Here is a 22,135-nt window from a genome sequence, read left to right as displayed (position 1 = left end):
GCTGGTCAATCCAAGACCATGATGATGTCACAAGAGATGCGGGCGGATATGCTAGTGACAGGACCAACTCCTCCAGGCATTGAACATTATTGCACATCGGCTGGATGTGCAAGCTGCCGTTCCTACTACTACACCTCCTGGCAGTACAGATCCTCCGACTACACTTCCTGGCAGCTCTGATCCATGATTTTCTTTGCTGCTATCTCACCGCTATGATGGAGACGTTAAGACCTGCTGTGGATTTTCGAACAAGTGCCAGATCCACTTTAGCCTGTATGCAAGGGCATTGTCGATTGATCGTCTCTCTCCTCACTGGCAGGGCCCTTGCATGTTTCTAAGCCTATCTGGGAGAGACAAGGACCAGAGACCCGTGACTTCCTGGGGTTCCTACGGACATTTCGCATGGTGTTTGAGGAGCCTGGACGAGTCTCATCTGCAGCCGCCTCCTTGCTGAACCTACGCCAGGGAGACACTTCTGTGGGCGAGTACGCATCCACTTCCGCACCCTGGCGGGAGAATTGTTGTGGAACAATGAGGCCCTGGTGGCTTCATTCTGGCAGGGACTGTCTCCTGAAATTAAGGACGAGCTTGCCGCCCGAGATCTGCCGTCTACCCTGGATGACCTCATCCTCCTGGCCGCCCGGATTGATATAAGGATCCGAGAACGGTTCCAATATGCTCGCCGGAAGGCCGGACTCCCTAGCCCAGTTCCTACTTTGCAGCAACCCCTGCTGTCCTCATCAGCTTTTCCTCCAAAGGAGTCTTTGAAGATGGACTATCTCAAGCTGTCTACCCTGTGGAAACATCGCAGACGCACTTCGGGACTCTGTCTGTATTGCGGCCTTGGAGGCCATCTTGTGCGTCTGTGCCCCAAAAACCCCAGAGCCTAGGGTTGGTTGGAGAGTCGACCCTGGGTGAAGAGGGTCTTTTTTCTAAATTGTCCATTCCCGTGACCATAGTGTCCGGAGAGAGAACACACCGGGTCGCTGCTTATCTGGACTCTGCATCCGCAGCTAACTTCATTCGGAGAGACCTGGTGGATCTTCTCCAGTTGCCCACAACCCCTCTGGAGAGGCCTTTGATGGTTGCATCTGTGAATGGACTACCTCTGCCAGACCCAGTTGTAGCTGTGACCAAGCCGCTGAGGCTCCAAGTGGGAGCCCTCCATTCCGAACTTCTCTTGTTCTTTGTCCTGGCTAAGGCCGCCAACCCTGTGCTGCTGGGCCTGCCCTGGCTCCGACTACATGCCCCAGTCCTGGACTGGAATTCTGGAGAGGTTCTCCAGTGGGGTCCTGAGTGTCTCAACCGCTGCCTGGTACAGGTTCATCCGGCTCAGCCTCCTCTGCCTCAGTCCTTATCAGGATTGCCTTGTCATTATTCTGCATTCTCGGATGTCTTCAGCAAGAAAGAGGCGGAGATGCTGCCCCCATACCGGGCGTATGACTATCCTATTGAACTGATTCCTGGTGCATCCCTTCCCTGTGGTAGGGTATATCCTCTCTCCTTGCCAGAGACTCAGTCCATGTCCGCCTATGTTAAAGAGAACTTGGAGAGGTGCTTCATACGGAAGTCTTCCTCCCCGGTAGGAGCCGGGCTCTTCTTTGTCAAGAAAAAGGATGGTTCTTTGTCAAGAAAAAGGATGGTTTGCATCCCTGCATTGACTACCGGGGTCTCAACCAGATCACGGTAAAAAATAGATATCCATTGCCATTGTTTTCTGAACCGTTTGATCGTATACGAGGAGCTAAGATTTTTTCGAATCTAGACATGCATGGGGCTTGCAACCTAATTTAGATTCGCCAGGGTGACGAATGGAAGACAGCATTTAACACCTATGACGGACCCTATGAATATCTAGTAATGCCCTTCGGCCTGTGTAATGCTCCCGCGGTCTTCCAAGAGTTCGTTAATGACATCTTCCGTGACCTCCTCTATGTTTGTGTTGTGGTCTATCTAGATGACATTTTGATTTTTTCTCCAGATCCAATGACTCATCAGAGACATGTCCGTCAAGTTTTGCTGCGGTTAATGGGGAATTGCCTGTACGCCAAGTTAGAGAAGTGCGTGTTTGAGAAAGATGCTCTACCCTTCCTGGGCTACATCATCTCGGATCAAGGCCTCAAGATAGATCCTGAGAAGGTAAAGGCTGTCCTGGAATGACCACTCCCTCAAATCTTGAGGTCCATACAGCGCTTCCTGGGATTCGCTAATTTCTACAGACAGTTCATTCCAAACTTCTCACTGACATCTATCTCTACCCTCACCAAGAAAGGCATGAACGCCAAGGTGTGGACTCCTGTTGCAGAATCCGCATTTAATGGCCTGAAGAGTGCCTTCACATCAGCCTCCGACCTCCATTATCCAGATGTATCTCGACAGTTCTCATTGGAGGTGGACGCCTCCTCTGTCGGTGCTAGTGCACTCCTGTTCCAGAGAGGTTGGCTCTGGAGGAGTGGAGACTTCTATTAGAGGGCGCAGTTCATCCCATTTTGATATTCAAGGACCACAAGAACCTCACCTATCACCAAACGGCCCAACGACTGAATCCCCGTCAGGCCAGGTGGTCGCTGTTCTTTGCCCGGTACCAGTTTGAGCTCCACTACCGTCCGGCTGACAAGAATGTGAGGGCCGATGCCTTGTCCAGGTCGCTCGAGACAGAGGATATTATGGAGTCTCCACAGAATATGATTCATCCATCCTGCATCATCCCTGTCAACCCTCTGCAAGTTAGAAACATTCCCCCGGGGAGGACTTTTGTATGTCCGGCAGACAGAAGAAGAATCCTCCACTGGGGACACAGTTCCAAACTGGCAGGTCACACGGGTGCCCGTAAGACCAGAGTTGATTGCTCGTCAGTTCTAGTTGCCCACGCTGCCCAAAGACATCACGGACTTTGTCTCCTCCTGCACGGTATGCGCAGCAAATAAAGTTGCCCACTCCAAACTGGCTGGTCTACTCCAGCCGCTGCCTGTGCCCGATCCACCCTGGCAATATATTGCTATGAACTTTGTCATGGACCTGCCTCCCTCTGCTGGTTGCAATATGGTTTGGGTGGTCTCCAAGATGGCTCATTTTGTTCCACTGACCGGCCTACCTTCTGCTTCCCGACTGGCCAATCTTTTCATCCAACACATCTTCTGTCTGCACGGCTTGCCTCTGCATATTGTGTCAAATCGGGGGTTCAGTTCACCTCAAAGTCCTGGAGAGCTCTCTGCGGACTCCTCGGTTTGAAGTTGGACTTTTCCTCAGCCTACCATCCCCAGTCCAATGGTCAAGTTGAGAGAATAAATCAAATTGTGGCAAACTATCTATGACACTTTATCTTTATCTTTATTTAGGCAGCATGATGACTGGGTGCAGCTGCTTTCTTGGGCTGTGTTCTCCTACAACAACCACACTAGTGAGTCCACCGCCTCCAGCCCATTCTTCATTGTCTACAGCCAACACCCACGAATACCTCTCCCTGTTTCCACTTCATCCCAGGTACCTGCAGCTGACTCTACATTCAGGGACTTTCTACAAATCTGGCAGCAGACTCGATCTTCTATACTGCTGGCGGTCGACTGCATGAAAAGAAAGGCAGACACAAGAAGACGAGAGCCTCCCCAGTTTCTTCCAGGCACTAAGGTCTGGCTGTCCTCTAAGACTATCCGGCAGAGGGTGCCATCCTACAAGTTTGCTCCTAGGTTCCTCGGACCCTTCGAGATTTTGCAACAAATTAACCCTGTTTCCTACAAGCTTCGGCTGCCTCCTACCCTCAAGTTACCCAACTCCGTCCATGTCTCCCTTCTGAAACCTGTGGTCTTGGACCGCTACTCCAAGATTTCTAGTCCTGCAGTGGCTCCCAGCGGTTCATCAGATACTTTTGAGGTTAAGGATATCCTGGACACCAAAAAAGTAAGAGGAGGAACCTTTTATTTAGTAGATTGGATTGGGTTTGCTCCAGAAGAGAGGTCTTGGGAGCCAGAGGAGAATCTCAATCCTTCTACCCTCATTAAGAATTTTCTCTCTCGTTCTGGTCCCAAGAGGAGGGGGCGCAAGAGGGGGGATACTGTACCGTCCGTGGTTGCTAACCACGAACTCCTCCCATCCTGTCGACGTCCTTCTCTTTAGAGATGTCTACACATGCGGCCGTCCTGTTCCGCAGCCACCACTAGGGTGCACTCGCAAGCTCAGTCTAAGGAACCAGAGCGCACACATGTGTGAGATTGAGCTGATTGCAGATCACCCTGGACTATAAGAACATCTCTGCCCCTCCATGCATTGCCTGAGCTTTGTTGTCGTTACCCTAGTATATAATTTCAAATGATCTCCTAAGTGTTTTCCAGTTCCCAGTGTTTCCTGTTCCTGCTACCTGTAACCTGTATCCCATGCTATCCTGGTCCAAGTGCCGTATTGAGTTGGAGTCGTGCTGCGCTGAGTACCACGCCTGTTCTGCTACACCATGCCTGGTGCCTGCCTGGTGCCTGCCTGCTGCCTAGTCCCAGCCGAGCCTGTCTTGCTACTGTCTGAGCTACCACAGGTACACCTATACAAACTATAAATTGTGACCTGTGTCCTGTTGGCCAGCAGCCATACCGTTAAGGTGGTATGGCCCAGTGGGTTCACGTACCCAACGTCACATTGATTCTGCCCGTTTAACCCCTTAGATGCCATCTAAGATTTAGTATTGTAGAGTAGTGGTGTAATGTCGGGGTAGGGAGACAGACAGGTGTGCCCTAATCTACCCGCCACTCAGTCCCTGCCTACTTGCACGGTCCATCCTAGGCGACGGCGTACAACTGGGCGACGGTCCCTATGCTCAATATGTGCACGACAGACAAACAGACAAGGGTGCACAGAAGCTAAGGGAAATGGGGCAGTTGCCCACGGCAACACCGTGAGCAACAAGAGTAGTGAACGAGCCGAGTCAAACCAGGAGTGTGCGTGGTACCAAACGCAGAGCAGGAGAGGAGTCAGTAAAGCCAGGGTCAATATGAAGCAGAGGTCAATGGTAATAGCAGGAACAGCAGAGCCAGGAAACAAGAGAATCACAGGCAAAGGACAAGCAGCAAATGAAGGTATAAGTAGACCAAGGGCGGGAGCTAGGACTGTCTGGCCAGGCTGTGATAAGTTCTCCCACTCCTCAGCCTACCAGCTTGAGTGGTAGCAGAACGAGAACTCTAGCAGACCTAGGAACAGATGCAGGCTAATTAACCATGGGCGTCGACACAGAAGCTGTGTCTGGCAAATGCTTTACAGTACCCCCCTTTCATGAGGGGCTACTGGACCCTTCCTAGGTGGACCTGGCTTGTTGGGGAACTGAAGATGAAACTTCCTAAGCAATAACCCGGCGTGAACATCCCGGGTGGGTACCCAAGTCCTCTCCTCAGGCCCGTTTCCTCTCCAATGGACCAGGTACTGGTGGGAGCCTTAGACCATCCTGCTGTCCACAATCTTGGCCACCTCAAATTCTACCCCTTCTGGGGTGAGAACATGGCCCGGAGGTTTCCTCAAGGTAGCCAAGGTCAGGGAGCAGCGTTTCAGGAGGGAGGCATGGAACACGTTGTGTATTTGAAAAGACGGGGGTAACTCCAGCCGGAAGGAGACAGGGTTAAGTACCTCACTGAGCAAAGTGTTTGGACGGAACTTTAAGGCGCAAATTTTTTGAAGACAGCCACACCGGATCCCCGACCACAAACAAGGGGCTAGTAGAATTCGGTAAAATTCGGCGAGGGGAATGAAGGAGTCCCAATTATCTTGACAGTCAGAGATAAAACACCTTAAATATTGTTCTAGAGACTGATTAGTCCTCTCAGTTTGGCCATTAGTTTCAGGATGGAAGGCCGAGGAGAAGGACAGATCAATCTCCAGCTTCTTACAGAAAACTCTTCAAAACAATGAAACAAATTGTACCCCTCTGTCAGAAACAATATTGACAGGAACCCTATGGAGGCGCAGGATGTGTTTGACAAACAAGGTAGCTAACGTATTGGCATTGGGTAGTTTCTTGAGGGGCACAAAGTGGCACATCTTACTGAAATGGTCTACTACAACCCACTCCACTGACTTGCCTTAGGATAGAGGCAGATCGGTGATAAAATCCATGGAGATATGGGTCCAAGGTCTCTCGGGAATGGGCAAAGAACATAGTAAGCCCGCTGGTCGGGATCTGGGAGTCTTGTACCTGGCACAAATTTCACAAGCGGCGATGTAGGCCTTAACATCTTTAAGCAACCCAGGCCACCAATAGGTTCTAGAAATGAGGTGCTTGGTACCCAGGATGCCTGGATGGCCAGATAGTGCAGAGTCATGATTCTCCCTGAGTACCCTTAGCCAGAATTGCAGGGGAACAAACAGCTTGTTCTCAGGAAGATTCTCGGGAGCTGAACCTTGATCAGCCGCAATTTCGGAGACTAAGTCAGAATCAACAGAGGATATGATTATACCTGGGGGCAAAACACCAGCAGAATCCTCCTCCGGAGGAGGGCTGGCCATGAAGCTACGCGACAGTGCATCAGCTTTAATATTTTTAGACCCAGCCCTGTAGGTGACCACAAAGTTGAATCTTGTAAAAAACAACGCCCATCGAGCTTGTCTCGGGTTTAGCATCCGGGCAGATTCTAGGAAAACCAGATTCTTGTGGTCGGTAAGGACCATTACCTGGTGCCTAGCCCCCTCCAGGAAGTGGCACCACTCTTCAAATGCCCATTTAATGGCTAAGAGTTCGCGGCTGCCAACGTCATAGTTACTCTCATTGGGGGAGAACTTCCTGGAGAAGTAGGCACAGGGACGGAGATGGGTGAGAGACCTAGTACCCTGGGACAAGACAGCACCCACTCCCACCTCGGAGGCGTCAACCTCCACGATGAATGGCTCCTTCTGGTTAGGCTGAATCAGCACTGGGGCTGAGACAAAGCACATCTTAAGGATCTCAAAAGCCTGGACCGCCTCCGGAGGCCAGTGGAGGAGATCAGCACCCTTGCGAGTAAGGTCCGTAAGAGGTTTAGCGATGACCGAGAAGTTAGCAATAAATCTCCTGTAAGAATTAGAAAACCCCAGGAAGCACTGTAACGCCTTCAGGGAGGCAGGTTGGACCCATTCAGCCACAGCCTGAACCTTGGCAGGGTCCATGCGGTATTCGTTAGGAGTGAGGATTTGACCCAAAAATGGTATCTCCTGCACCCCAAACACACATTTTTCGGTATTAGCAAAGAGTTTGTTTTCCCGAAGGGCCTGGAGCACCTTCCTGACATGCTCAATGTGGGAGGACCAGTCCTTGGAAAACACAAGTATATCATCAAGGTACACTACAAGAAATACCCCCAGGTAGTCTCTTAAAATCGAATTTATGAAATTCTGAAAGACCGCGGGAGCATTACACAACCCAAAGGAAATGACGAGGTATTCGAAATGACCTTCGGGCGTGTTAAACGCAGTCTTCCACTCATCCCCTTCTCTGATTCGGATAAGGTTATAAGCCCCCCGAAGATCAAACTTAGAGATCCATTGAGCCCCCTGAACCTGATTGAAGAGATCAGGAATCAGAGGAAGGGGATATTGGTTCCTTACAGTGACCTTATTCAAGTTTCGGTAATTGATGCACGGCCTCAGACCACCATCCTTCTTCCCTACGAAAAAGATGCCAGCACCTACCGGAGAAGTAGAGGGGCGATTGTAACCCTTGGCCAGGCTTTCCTGGATATATTCTCTCATGGCTTCACGTTCGGGACAAGAGAGATTAAATATCCTACCTTTAGGGAGTTTAGCTCCTGGTACCAAATCGATTGCGCAATCGTACTCTCTATGAGGAGGTAACTCTTCAGAGGCTTTTTTATGAAAAACATCAGCGAAGTCCTGAATAAACTCAGGTAGAGTGTTCACCTCCCCAGCGAGAGAAACCAAATTAATGGAAAAACAGGACGTCATGCATTCATTACCCCATTTAGTAAGATCCCCAGTATTCCAGTTAAACGTGGGATTATGCATCTGCAACCAAGGAAGGCCTAAAACCAAATCGGACTATAATCCCTGCATCACTAACACAGAACACTGCTCCAAATGAATGGAGCCAACAATGAGTTCAAAAACAGGGGTATGCTGCGTAAAATAACCATTAGCAAGTGGAGTGGAGTCGATACCCACTACCGGGACAGGTTTAGGCAAATCAATCAATGGCATAGCTAGAGGCATAGCAAACTCCACAGACATAATATTAGCAGAAGACCCTGAATCCACGAAGGCACTGCCGGTGGCAGACCTACCATCAAACGAGACCTGAAACGGAAGCAAGACCTTATTAGGTTTCATATTTACGGGAAATACCTGTGCGCCCAAGCGACCTCCCCGATGGTCACTTAGGCGCGGAAGTTTTCCGGCTGCTTATTCTTACGCCTAGGACAGTCGTTCACTTGATGCTTGTCATCCCCACAGTAGAAGAAGAGACCATTTTTCCTGCAGAACCATCTACGTTGTTGGGGAGACACGGAGGCCCCGAGTTGCATTGGTTCATCTGAGTTTTCTGAGGAAGAACGAAGCAACGGAACCTCGGGAGCCAACATAGGGGAGCCAGAGGAGAAGGCACAAAAACGTTCAAGTCGTTCCCTGAGACGTCGATCAAGACGTACCGCTAAAGCCATAACCTGATCTAGAGAGTCAGAAGAGGGATAACTAACCAACAGGTCTTTCAGGGCGTTCGACAGACCCACTCTAAACTGGCATCTCAAGGTAGGGTCATTCCACCGAAAAGCTACACACCACTTCCTAAAGTCAGAACAGTACTCTTCAATGGGTCTCTTACCCTGGCGTAAGGTCACCAGCTGGCTCTCGGCAAAGGCAGTCTTGTCAGTCTCGTCATAGATGAGCCCGAAAGCAGAAAGAAAAAAGGTTAACGGAAGAAAGTTCAGGGGCGTCAGGAGCCAAGGAGAAGGCCCATTCCTGGGGGCCGTCCTGGAGCCGGTACATAAGTATACCCACTCGCTGGCTCTCAGAACCTGAGGAGTGGGGCTTTAAACGGAAATAGAGCCAACAACTCTCCCAAAAGGAGAAAAAAGTCTTCCAGTCCCCTGAGAACTGGTCAAGGAACTTGAGGTGGGGTTCAAGAGGTGAGGTGGAGAGCACCACCTGGGTCGCATCACGCTGGTTGGACCTCTGAGCCAGGTCTTGGACCTGTAGGGAGAGACCCTGCATTTGCTGAGCCACGGCCTCAAGGGGGTCCATAGTAGTGTCAGGGACCAGGGTAGAAAAGGTATAGGGCCTATGATTATGTAATGTCGGGGTAGGGAGACAGACAGGTGAGCCCTAGTCTATCCATCACTCAGTCCCTGCCTACTTGTACGGCCCGTCCTAGGCGACGGCGTACAACTGGGTGACGGTCCCTACGCGCAATATGTGGACGACAGACAAACAGACAAGGGTACACGGAAGCTAAGGGAAATGGGGCAGTTGCCCACTGCAACACCGTGAGCAACAAGAGTAGTGAACGAGCCGAGTCAAACCAGGAGTGTACGGGGTACCAAACGCAGAGCAGGAGAGTAGTCAGTAAAGCCAGGGTCCATATGAAGCAGAGGCCAATGGTAATAGCAGGAACAGCAGAGCTAGGAAACAAGAGAATCACAGGCAAAGGACAAGCAGCAAATGAAGGTATTAGTAGACCAAGGGCGGGAGCTAGGACCGTCTGGCCAGGCTGTGATAGGTTCTCCCACTCCTCAGCCTACCAGCCTGAGTGGTAGCAGAGCGAGTCACTCTAGCAGACCTAGCAACAGATGCAGGCTGATTAACCACGGGCGTCGACACAGAAGCTGTGTCTGGCAAATCCTTTACAAGTGGCTGGCTTAGAAGCCAAGTACAACAGAGTTTAGAAATGTGAAATGAAAATCTCACGGCCAGAGCGGTATTAAAGAGGCTCTGTCACCAGATTTTGCAACCCCTATCTGCTATTGCAGCAGATAGGCGCTGCAATGTAGATTACAGTAACGTTTTTATTTTTAAAAAACGAGCATTTTTGGCCAAGTTATGACCATTTTTGTAGTTATGCAAATGAGGGTTGCAAAAGTCCAAGTGGGTGTGTTTAAAAGTAAAAGTCCAAGTGGGCGTGTATTATGTTCGTACATCGGGGCGTTTTTAATACTTTTACTAGCTTCTCTTCAGAACGCCCAGCTTCTGCCAGATCACGCTGTGACGTCACTCACAGGTCCTGCATCGTGTCAGACGAGCGAGGACACATCGGCACCAGAGGCTACAGATGATTCTGCAGCAGCATTGGCGTTAGCAGGTAAGTCGATGTAGCTACTTACCTGCAAACGCTGATGCTGCTGCAGAATCAACTGTAGCCTCTGGTGCCGATGTGTCCGACACGATGCAGGACCTGTGAGTGACGTCACAGATCTGCACTGCCAGAAGCTTGGCGTTCTGAAGAGAAGTGGATGATACTTCTCATCAGAACGCCCAGCTAGTAAAAGTATTAAAAACGCCCCGATGTACGCACATAATACAGGCCCACTTGGAGTTTTACTTTTAAACACACCCACTTGGACTTTTGCAAGCCTCATTTGCATAACTACAAAAATGGTCATAACTTGGCCAAAAATGCTTGTTTTTTAAAAATAAAAACGTTACTGTAATCTACATTGCAGCGCCTATCTGCTGCAATAGCAGATAGGGGTTGCAAAATCTGGTGACAGAGCCTCTTTAAGCTTTCACTGAACCTGGTTTTGTTTTTTAAGACTTATTAGTGGGTCCAAAAGATCCGACTGAAGTCAGGAAGATCAACTGGCTCCCCTTCAAGATTTATGACTGAAAACTTTAATATGTGCCCAAAAAGCATAAGATGCAATGGGGGTTAATTTATCTAAATTGATGTAAAAGAAAAGTGAGGAAGTTTCCTATAGCAACCAATCAGATTCCAGCTCTCATCTTCCCTAGGCCCCTTTGAAAATGAAAGTGGTAATCTGATTGGTTTGTATGGGCAACCACTCCACTGTACCTTCCCATCTAGGATTATCTACACCGTGTTCTAAATTATTATGCACATTGGATTTTAGTGTCATAAACATTTAATTATTAGTTTTTCAATTAAACTCATGGATGGTTTTGTGTCTTAGGGCTCTTTGGATCATTGTAATCAATCTCAGACACCTGTGACGATTAGTTTGCCAGGTGTGCCCAATCAAAGGAAAACTACTTAAGAAGGACGTTCCACATTATTAAGCTGGCCACAGGTTTCAAGCAATATGGGAAAGAAAAAGGATCTCTGTGCTGCCGAAAAGCGTGAAATAGTGCAATACCTTGGACAAGGTATGAAAACATTGGATATTTCAAGAAAACTTAGGCGTAATCATCGTACTGTGAAAAGATTTGTGGCTGATTCAGAGCACAGATGGGTTCGTTCAGATAAAGGCATAATGAGGAAGGTTTCTGGCAGACAAATTAAGAGGATTAGGAGAGCAGCTGCTAAAATGCCATTGCAAAGCAGCAAACAGGTATTTGAAGCCGCTGGTGCCTCTGAAGTCTCGCGAACCTCAAGGTGTATCATCCTCCAGAGTGCGCATAAAGCTATTATTCGGCCACCCCTAAACAATGCTCACAAGCTCAACAATGCTCACAAGCAGAAACGGTTGCAGTGGGCTCAGAAATACATGAAGACTAATTTTCAAACCGTGTTGTTTACTGATGAGTACCGTGCAACCCTGGATGGTCCAGATGGATGGAGTAGTGGATGGTTGGTGAATGGCCACCATGTTCCAACAAGTCTGCGACGTCAGCAAGGAGGTGGCAGAGTCATGTTTTGGACTGGAATCATGGGGAGAGAGCTGTTAGGCCCCTTTAGGGTCCCTGACGGTGTGAAAATGACCTCTGCAAAGTACGTAGAGTTTATGACTGACCGTGGTACAAAAAGAAGAACCGTGCTGTAATGATGGGGGTAGGGAAACGGACAAGTGAGCCCTAATCTACCCGCCACTCTGTCCCTGCCTACTTGCAACGACCCGCCCTAGGCGACTAGGTACAACTGGGCGGCGGTCCCTACGCTCAGTAAGTGCACGAGACAAACAGACAAGGGTACACAAAGCTAAGGGAAATGGGGCAGTTGCCCACGGCAACACCGTGAGCAACAAGAGTGGTGAATGAGCCGAGTCAAACCAGGAGTGTACGAGGTACCAAACGCAGAGCAGGAGAGTAGTCAGTAAGCCAGGGTCAGTATGGAGCAGGATCAAATAGTTAGAAGCTGTAGCTGGGCCAGGAAACCACACGAGAAGAATCACAAGCAAAGAAGGAACAGGAAAGGCAGGTATAAATAGACAAAGGGCGGGAGCTAGCTCCGTCTGGCCAGGCTGCGATAGGCTCTCCCACTCCTAAGCCTGCCATCCTGAGTGGTGGAAGATGGAGTCAGTCTCAGAGACATAAACTCAGGTGCAGACTGATTACCTATGGGCGTATACACAGAAGTTGTGCCTGGCAGATCCTTTACAGTACCCCCCCTTTTATGAGGGGCCACCGGACCCTTTCTAAGTGGACCTGGTTTATTGGGGAAACGAAGGTGGAACTTCCTGACCAATACCCCAGCGTGAACATCCCGGGCGGGTACCCAAGTCCTCTCCTCAGGCCCGTATCCTCTCCAATGGACCAGGTACTGGAGGGAGCCTTGGACCATTTTGCTGTCCACAATCTTGGCCACCTCGAATTCCACCCCCTCAGGGGTGAGAACGGGAACAGGAGGTTTCCTCGAGGGAGCCAAGGACGGGGAGCAGCGTTTAAGGAGGGAGGCATGAAACACGTAGTGTATTCGAAAAGATGGGGGCAACTCCAGTCTGAAGGAGACAGGATTGAGGACTTCAATGACCTTATACGGCCCAATAAACCGGGGAGCAAACTTCTTGGACGTGACCTTAAGGCGCAAGTTCCTAGACGATAACCACACCAGAGCCCCGACCATAAACAAGGGGTTAGCAGAACGTCTTCTATCAGCCTGAGTTTTTTGTACGCTCTGGGACGCCTCTAGGTTCTTCTGAACCTGGGCCCAGACTGTGCACAGTTCCCGATGAACGACCTCTACCTCGGGATTGTTGGAACTACCAGGTGAAACGGAGGAGAACCGTGGATTAAACCCAAAATTACAGAAAAAGGGGGAGACCCCTGACGAGTTACTGACCCGGTTATTAAGGGAAAATTCGGCGAGGGGAATGAATGACACCCAATCATATTGACAGGGACCCCATGGAGACGCAGGATGTGTTTGACAAACAAGGTAGCTAACGTCTTGGCATTGGGTAGTTTCTTGAGGGGCACAAAGTGGCACATCTTACTGAAGCGGTCTACTACAACCCACACCACCGACTTGCCTTGAGATGGAGGAAAATCGGTGATAAAATCCATGGAGATATGGGTCCAAGGTCTCTGGGGAATTGGCAAAGAACGTAGTAAGCCCGCTGGTCGGGACCTGGGAGTCTTGGACCTAGCACAAACCTCACAAGTGGCGACGTAGGCCTTAACGTCTTTAGGCAACCCAGGCCACCAATAGTTTCTGGCAATGAGGTGTTTGGTACCCAGGACGCCTGGATGACCAGATAGTGCGGAGTCATGATTTTCCCTAAGTACCCTTAACCGGAATTGCAGGGGAACAAACAGCTTGTCCTCAGGAAGGTTCCCGGGAGCTGAACCTTGATCAGCCGCAATTTCAGAGACTAAATCAGAATCAATAGAAGAAATGATTATACCAGGAGGCAAAATACAAGCAGGATCTTCCTCCGAAGGAGGGCTGGCCATGAAGCTACGCGACAGTGCATCGGCCTTATTATTTTTAGACCCAGCCCTATAGGTAACCAAAAAGTTGAATCTGGTAAAAAATAGCGCCCATCGAGCTTGTCTCGGGTTTAGCCTCCGGGCAGATTCTAGGAAAACCAGATTCTTGTGGTCGGTAAGGACCGTTACCTGGTGCCTAGCCCCCTCCAGGAAGTGGCGCCACTCTTCATATGCCCATTTAATGGCTAAGAGTTTGCGGTTGCCAATATCATAGTTACTCTCAGTGGGCGAAAACTTCCTGGAGAAGTAGGCACAGGGACAGAGATGGGTGAGGGACCTGGTACCTTGGGACAAGACAGCCCCCACTCCCACCTCGGATGCGTCAACTTCCACAATAAATGGCTCCATTTGGTTGGGCTGAACCAGCACCGGGGCCGAGATAAAGCACTTCTTAAGGACCTCAAAAGCCTGGACAGCCTCAGGAGGCCAGTGGAGGAGATCAGCTCCTTTGCGAGTGAGGTCCGTAAGAGGCTTAGCGATGACCGAGAAGTTAGCAATAAATCTCCTGTAATAATTAGCAAACCCCAAGAAACACTGTAATGCCTTCAGGGAGGCAGGTTGGACCCATTCCGCCACAGCCTGGACCTGGGCGGGGTCCATGCGGAATTCATGAGGAGTGAGAATTTGACCCAAAAATGGTATCTCCTGTACCCCAAACACACATTTTTCGGTTTTCGCAAACAGTTTGTTTTCCCTAAGGACCTGGAGCACCTTCCTGACATGCTCAATGTGGGAGGACAAGTCCTTGGAAAACACCAGTATGTCATCAAGGTACACTACAAGAAATACCCCCAGGTAATCTCTTAAAATCTCATTTATGAAATTTTGGAAGACCGCAGGAGCATTACACAACCCAAAGGGCATGACGAGGTATTCGAAATGACCTTCGGGCGTGTTAAACGCAGTCTTCCACTCATCCCCCTCTTTGATGCGGATAAGGTTATACGCCCCCGTAGATCAAACTTAGAGAACCATTGGGCCACCTGAACCTGATTAAAGAGATCAGGAATCAAAGGAAGGGGATACTGGTTCCTTACAATGACCTTATTCAAGTTATTGTAGTCAATGCATGGCCTAAGGCCACCATCCTTCTTCCCTACGAAGAAGAAGCCAGCACTTACCGGAGAAGTAGAGGGGCGAATGTAACCCTTGGCCAGGCATTCCTGGATATACTCTCTCATGGCTTCACGTTCGGGACAAGAAAGATTAAATATCCTACCCTTAGGGAGCTTAGCTCCTGGTACCAATTCGATAGCGCAATCGTATTCTCTATGAGGAGGTAACACTTCGGAGGCCTCCTTAGAGAAAACATCAGCGAAGTCCTGAACAAACTCAGGTAGCGTGTTCACCTCCTCAGGGGGAGAAATAGAATTAACAGAAAAACATGACGTCAAGCATTCATTACCCCATTTGGTAAGCTCCCCAGTATTCCAGTCAAACGTGGGATTATGCAACTGCAACCAGGGAAGGCCTAAAACCAAATTGGACGATAATCCCTGCATCAACAGTACAGAGCACTGCTCCAAATGCATGGAGCCAACAAGGTAATATAACCATTAGCAAGAGGAGTGGAGTCGATACCCACTACCGGGACAGGTTTAGGCAAATCAATCAAAGGCATAGCTAGAGACATAGCAAATTCCACAGACATGATATTAGCAGAAGACCCTGAATCCACGAAGGCACTGCCGGTAGCAGACCTACCACCAAAAGAGACCTGAAAGGGAAGCAAGATTTTATTACGTTTCATATTTACGGGAAATACCTGTGCGCCCAAGTGACCTCCCCGATGATCACTTAGGCGCGGAAGTTTTTCCGGCTGCTTATTCTTATGCCTAGGACAGGTGTTCACTTGATGCTTGTCATCCCCACAATAGAAGCAGAGACCATTCTTCCTGCGGAACTATCTACGTTGTCGGGGGGACACGGAGGCCCCGAGTTGCATAGGTACCTCCGAGTCTTCCGTGGAAGAGCGAAGCAACGGGACCTCGGGAGGCATCATGGGGGAGTCAGAGGGGAAAACACAAAAACGTTCAAGTTGTCGTTCCCTGAGACGTCGGTCAAGTCGTACCGCTAAAGCCATAACCTGGTCTAGGGAGTCAGAAGAGGGATAGCTAACTAGCAGGTCTTTCAGGGCGTTCGACAGACCCAACCTAAACTGGCACCTTAAGGCAGGGTCATTCCACCGAGAAGCTACGCACCACTTCCTAAAGTCAGAACAATACTCCTCAACAGGTCTCTTACCCTGACGTAAGGTCACCAGCTGACTCTCGGCAAAGGCAGTCCTGTCAGTCTCGTCATAAATGAGTCAGAGAGCAGAAAAGAAACGATCAACGGAGGAAAGCTCAGGGGCGTCAGGAGCCAAGGAGAAGGCCCACTCTTGGGGCCCTTCCTGGAGCCGGGACATAATTATACCCACCCGCTGGCTCTCAGAACCTGAGGAGTGAGGCTTTAAGCGAAAGTAGAGCCTACAACTCTCCCGAAAGGAGAGAAAAGTCCTCCGGTCCCCGGAGAACCGGTCAGGCAACTTGAGGTGGGGTTCAAGAGGTGAGGTGAGGGGCACTACCATGGTAGCGTCAGGCTGGTTGACCCTCTGAGCCAGGGCCTGGACCTGTAGGGAGAGACCCTGCATTTGCTGGGCCAGGGTCTCAAGGGGGTCCATAGTAGTGTCAGGGACCAGGGTAGACTAGGTATATGGGCTTGTGATTAAGTAATGATGGGGGTAGGGAAACGGACAAGTGAGCCCTAATCTACCCGCCACTCTGTCCCTGCCTACTTGCAACGACCCGCCCTAGGCGACGGGGTACAACTAGGCGGCGGTCCCTACGCTCAGTAAGTGCACGAGACAAACAGACAAGGGCACACAAAGCTAAGGGAAATGGGGCAGTTGCCCACGGCAACACCGTGAGCAACAAGAGTGGTGAACGAGCCGAGTCAAACCAGGAGTGTACGAGGTACCAAACGCAGAGCAGGAGAGTAGTCAGTAAGCCAGGGTCAGTATGGAGCAGGATCAAATAGTTAGAAGCTGTAGCTGGGCCAGGAAACCACACGAGAAGAATCACAAGCAAAGGAGGAACAGGAAAGGCAGCTATAAATAGACAAAGGGCGGGAGCTAGCTCCGTCTGGCCAGGCTGCGATAGGCTCTCCCACTCCTAAGCCTGCCATCCTGAGTGGTGGAAGATGGAGTCAGTCTCAGAGACATAGACTCAGGTGCAGACTGATTACCTATGGGCGTATACACAGAAGTTGTGCCTGGCAGATCCTTTACACGTGTCTTCTGTAGCAAAATTATCTTCATGCATGACAATGCACCATCTCATGCTGCAAAGAATACCTCTGTGTCATTGGCTGCTATGGGCATAAAAGGAGAGAATCTCATGGTGTGGCCCCCATGTTCCCCTGACCTCAACCCTATTAAGAACCTTTGGAGCATCCTCAATCTAGTCCGGATTCGCCGGGGTGATAAATGGAAGACGGCATTTAACACCCGTGACGGGCACTATGAATACCTAGTGATGCCCTTCGGACTGTGTAACGGTCCCGCAGTGTTTCAGGAGTTCGTTAACGATATCTTCCGGGATCTACTCTATGTCTGTGTTGTTGTTTATCTCGATGATATTTTGATTTTTTCCCCAGATCCGACGACTCATCGGAGGCATGTCCGTCAGGTTCTACTACGATTGAGGGAGAATCATTTATACGCCAAGTTGGAGAAGTGCGTCTTTGAGCAGAGTTCTATGCCCTTCCTGGGCTACATCATCTCGGATCAAGGCCTCAGGATGGATCCTGAGAAAGTGAAGGCTGTCCCAGAGTGGCCACGTCCTCAAGGCTTAAGGGCCATACAGTGGTTCCTGGGATTCGCCAATTTCTACCGGCAGTTTATTCCTAACTGCTCTTCTCTGACGGCTCCCATCTCGACCCTTACCAAGAAGGGTGTGAATGCCAAAGTGTGGACTCCAGAGGCAGAGTCCGCATTTATTAGCCTCAAGAGAGCCTGCACTTCAGCCTCGATCCTCCATCACCCTGACGTATCTCGGCAGTTCTCACTGGAAGTGGACGCTTCCTCTGTTGGTGCAGGTGCACTTCTGTTCCAGAGGAACTCCAAAGGAAAGGCAGTAGTATGTAGCTACTACTCTAGACTGTTTTCTTCTGCTGAGCGCAATTACTCCATTGGAGATCGGGAGCTGCTGGCCATCAAATTGGCTCTGGAGGAGTGGAGACATCTTCTGGAGGGCGCTGCTCACCCCATCCTGATCTTCACCGACCACAAGAACCTTACTTACCTTCAGTCTGCACAACGACTGATTCCCCGTCAAGCCAGGTGGTCGCTGTTCTTCAGTTTGTGCTCCACTACCGTCCCGCGGACAAGAATGTGAGGGCCGATGCCCTGTCCAGATCGTTTGAGACGGAAGACACGTTGGAGTCCCTTCAGACCATCATAGACCCATCCTGCATTGTCACTGCTAATCCTCTGCAGGTTAGAGACATCCCTCCTGGGAGGACTTTTGTTCGGTTGGCAGACAGGAGAAGAATTCTCCGCTGGGGACATAGTTCTCAACTTGCTGGGCATGCTGGTGTCCGTAAAACCCGAGACCTGATTGCTCGTCATTTTTGGTGGCCCACGCTACCTAAAGATGTTTTGGACTTTGTCTCTTCTTGCACGGTGTGTGCCTCTAACAAAGTGACTCACCCCAAGCCTGCCGGCCTGCTTCAACCTCTGCCTGTACCCAATGCCCCCTGGCAGCACATTGCGATGGACTTCGTCACAGACTTTCCCCTCTCAGCAGGATGTAACACTGTCTGGGTGGTGGTGGACCGGTTCTCTAAGATGGCTCATTTTATCCCGCTGACCGGCCTACCTTCTGCTCCCCGACTGGCGAGTCTGTTCATTCAGCACATCTTTCGCTTGCGTGGCTTGCCTCTACACATCGTGTCAGATCGGGGTGTTCAGTTTACCTCTAAGTTCTGGAGAGCCCTCTGTAAACTCCTGGATGTGAGTTTGGAATTTTCCTCAGCCTATCACCCCCAGTCCAATGGGCAAGTTGAGAGGATCAACCAGATCATGGAAAATTATCTCTTCTCAGCACGATAACTGGGTACAGCTTCTTCCATGGGCCGAGTTTTCATACAACAACCACACAAGTGAGTCCACCACTTCCACTCTGTTTCACATCGTGTACAGTCAACATCCCAGAGTCCCTCTTCCTGTGTCGACTTCATCTCAGGTACCCGCTGCTGACTCTGCATATGGGGACTTCCTGCATTTCTGGCAACAGACCCGAGACCCGGTCCCCTATTTTGCTGGCGGTAGATCGCATGAAGCGAAAGGCAGATACTAGGAGAAGAGAGCCGCCTCAGTATCTTCCGGGGACTAAAATCTGGCTGTCCTCTCGGAACATTCGCTTGAGGGTGCCTTCATACAAGTTTGCTCCCAGGTTCCTTGGTCCTTTCGAGATCCTGCAACAAATCAACCCTGTCTCCTATAAGCTGTGGCTACCTCCTACCCTCAGAATCCCTAACTCCTTCCATGTGTCCCTCCTGAAACCAGTGGTCCTGAACCGCTACAGCAAGACTTCTAGTTCCAGAGTTGCTCCCAGCGGTCCTTCTGATGTATTCGAGGTAAAGCAGATCCTGGACTGCAAAAGGGTAGGAGGAAGGACTTTCTATTTGGTGGACTGGAGAGGGTTTGGTCCTGAGGAGAGGTCCTGGGAGCCAGAAGAGAACCTTAGCGCTCCTGCTCTTATTAAAAAGTTCCTCTCTCACTCTGACCCCAAGAAGAGGGGGCGTAAGAGGGGGGATACTGTAGCGTCAATGGCCGCGGGCCGTCGGGTTTACTCACCTCCCGACGCCCGCAGCCATGGATCTGTGAGCGCTGGTCCCCATCTCCTTCCTAGGAGACGCCAGCGCTCACTTCCGCTCCGTTCGGCTGTGTCGCGCAATTTGGAGGAAGTCATCATCATCAACTGCCACGATTTCCTGGTCTATAAGACGGCCCCTGGCCTTCTAATCCTTGCCTGAGCGTTGTTAGTTTTCCCAGTCTGTCTTGCAAATGGTCCCTTAGTGTTTCCCGTTCCTGTTGTTACCCGTGCCTTGTTCCCCGTTCCTGTTTCTCGTGCTGTGCCTTAGTATCAAGTCGTGCCACGTCCGGTGTCTTCTGCCACGTCCGGAGGAATCAACCACGTCCTGTGTCATCTGCCACGTCCAGAGGAATCTGCCACGTCCTTTGTCATCTGCCACGTCCTTTGTCATCTACCATGTCCGGAGGAATCTGCCACGTCCAGAGGAATCCGCCACGTCCAGAGGAATCCGCCATGTCCGGAGGAATCCGCCACGTCTGGCACAACTTGCGGCTCCTGTGTCATCCGCCACATTTGGTGCTGTCTGCTGCAACCATCTCCATCTGTGCCAGAGCTGCGGCCACCGTCTGGACTATCTAGGTACCCGCGGGACATTGTATCTCTGGGGTTTCCTGTGGTTTGGCCAGCTGCCTCCCCGCTTTGGCGGTACGGCCTAGTGCGTCCACTAACACGCTTCGTGACAAAGGGGTCCTATGTTAACATGTAACTTGGCCTGCTAAGTTTTTTTTGATTGAAAGAGCTTTTGATTTCTGTAAATATGACCTCCTGATGCTGCAAATTTAACAAATTACCATTTTAGTGCTCTTTACAAACTTTAAAATGTTTTGATCTCTGTTGTGCATAATAATTTGAAACAGTGCATTTTGAGTTTTTTACTTCTAAAAAAAAATCTGTTCTCATTAGGAGATTTGTTCAATAAAATTTGCATTATACTCCAATGGTTGATGGCTTGAAGATTATACTGACTGTCATTTGCATCGACTATTTAGGAAAATCAGCGAAAAATAAAATTTGCATAATAATTTGGAACGCGCTGTAGTAAAGTGTACTACCTGCTACTTCCAGATAAAAAAAATCTATACTATAAAAGCAAATGTCTGTATTCGCTTTTATATTATTGGATTGTGTGCCTGTGATAATGGCTTTTAAAAGAAAATAACGGCAAGGTCCGGACCTTTATAAAGTAATATCTAAAGGAGAAAAATTAGGGACATAGGGCGCTACATCGTACCATAAATCCAACAGGTTTATACGTGAGCGTTTAAGAAATATAATCGCTCACCTTGACTGGTTGTACATGCTAGGTACAACAATAGTGTGTGCGTAAGTTGTCAGCTGCTGCTATCCCCGACTGGTGGGTGATTGATCACACCCACTTAATTTCAAGAATACACTCCAACAAGGAAGCAAAGAAAAATGGGGATTTCCAGAAAAGCGGAACCCGTTAGCGACCGGCCCATAGTGTTTTTACGTCGGTCACTAACGGGCCTTATTCCGATGCAATAGACTTTTTACGTCGCTGCATCGGAATAAGTAAACAGAGCAGGGAACTGTCAAATCTCCCTGCTCTCAGCTACTAGAGGTAGCTGAGGGCTGCGAGCGTCCCTGCTCAACCGGGTGAGATCGATATTAGTATCGATCTCACCTGTTTAAACCAGCAGATGCGGTGCACAATAGCGTGCACCACATCTGAGTGGTTTTGGAGAGAGGGAGGGAGCTCCCTCTCATCCAACTGACACCCGGCGATAAGATCGCCGAGAATCTGTGTTTACGATGGCAGCCGGGGGCCTAATAAAGGCCCCCAGGTCTGCCTGTGTGAATGCCTGCTAGGTCATGCCGGAGGCATGACCTAGCAGATGCCTGACCGTTTTACACGGATAGGCATATTACACTGCAATACAAAAGTATTGCAGTGTATTATAAATGCGATTGGATTATCGCATAGTGAAGTCCCCTAGTGGGACTAGTAGAAAAGTTAAAAAAAAAGTTTAATAGAAGTGGAAAAAAAAAAAAGTAAAAAAAAATGAAAAACCGACTTTTCCCCCTTACAAACTGCTCTATTATTAACAAACAAAATAATGTAAAAAAGTTACACATATTTGGTATCGCCGCGTCTGTAACGACCCCAACTATAAACTTATTACATCATTTAACCCGCACGGTGAACGTCATAAAAAATTAAATATAAAAACATGCAAAAATTGCTGTTTTCTTTGAATCCAGCCTTAAAAAATATGTGATAAAAAGTGATCAAAAAGTCGCATCTACTCCAAAATGGTACCGATAAAAACTACAAGTTGCCCCGCAAAAAAAAAGCCCTCCTACAATTGCATCGGCGAAAAATTTGAAAAATTACGGCTCTTCAAATATGGAGACACAAAAACAAATAATTTTGAAAAAAAAGTGTTTTCACTGTGTAAAAGTAGTAAAACATACAAAAACTATACAAATTTGGTATTGTTGCAATCGCAACAACCCGCTGAATAAAGTTATTGTGTTAT

This window comes from Rhinoderma darwinii, chromosome 1, assembly GCF_050947455.1.
Source record: "Rhinoderma darwinii isolate aRhiDar2 chromosome 1, aRhiDar2.hap1, whole genome shotgun sequence".
In the NCBI taxonomy this organism is placed as follows: Eukaryota; Metazoa; Chordata; class Amphibia; order Anura; family Rhinodermatidae; genus Rhinoderma; species Rhinoderma darwinii.
Note: the sequence above shows the minus strand (reverse complement) of the source record.